This window comes from Penaeus monodon, chromosome 24 (assembly GCF_015228065.2).
Source record: "Penaeus monodon isolate SGIC_2016 chromosome 24, NSTDA_Pmon_1, whole genome shotgun sequence".
Classification (NCBI taxonomy): Eukaryota; Metazoa; Arthropoda; class Malacostraca; order Decapoda; family Penaeidae; genus Penaeus; species Penaeus monodon.
Window position 1 is genome coordinate 10,792,027 of NC_051409.1, and position 506 is coordinate 10,792,532.

A 506-nucleotide genomic window follows, 5' to 3' on the forward strand; every position below is an offset into this window, starting at 1 on the left:
GGGGGGGGCGGCATTTATTTACTTTTTAAGTGTATTCTTGGCATAGTAATAATTGTAAATATACTGGAGCTTTGAATTATGCGGTGTGACTGGTTATTAATGCTAGATGTTTTAGGGCGTAGTAATAAGCTGCATAAACGCAAGAGAATTCCTTGTACAAATAACATTCTTCGTTAATTGTGTTCCTTATTTGTTCCACATTTCACATGAATGTTTTCGTTTTGTATTAGTTAGTGTGAATGCTTCTAGACCATCCGTTCGCGTTTTCCTTTGGCAATTTGTTGATAGATATAAGTCTGTCGGTTAATATACCTGACTAAATGAAATGGCATAGTGCTTGGGCTGCCCGTATGGCAACATGTATGGCGACAGGGGGTGGGGGGAGGCTTTCAGGAAGCGGAAAAATCAGTACGTGATTGCATGCTCGCGAGGCGAAGGCGACAGCTCCCTCGGAGGCGCGCTGGCGGTGGCGGGCGTGCTTGATGGGCGTGCGAGGGCGCAGGGTA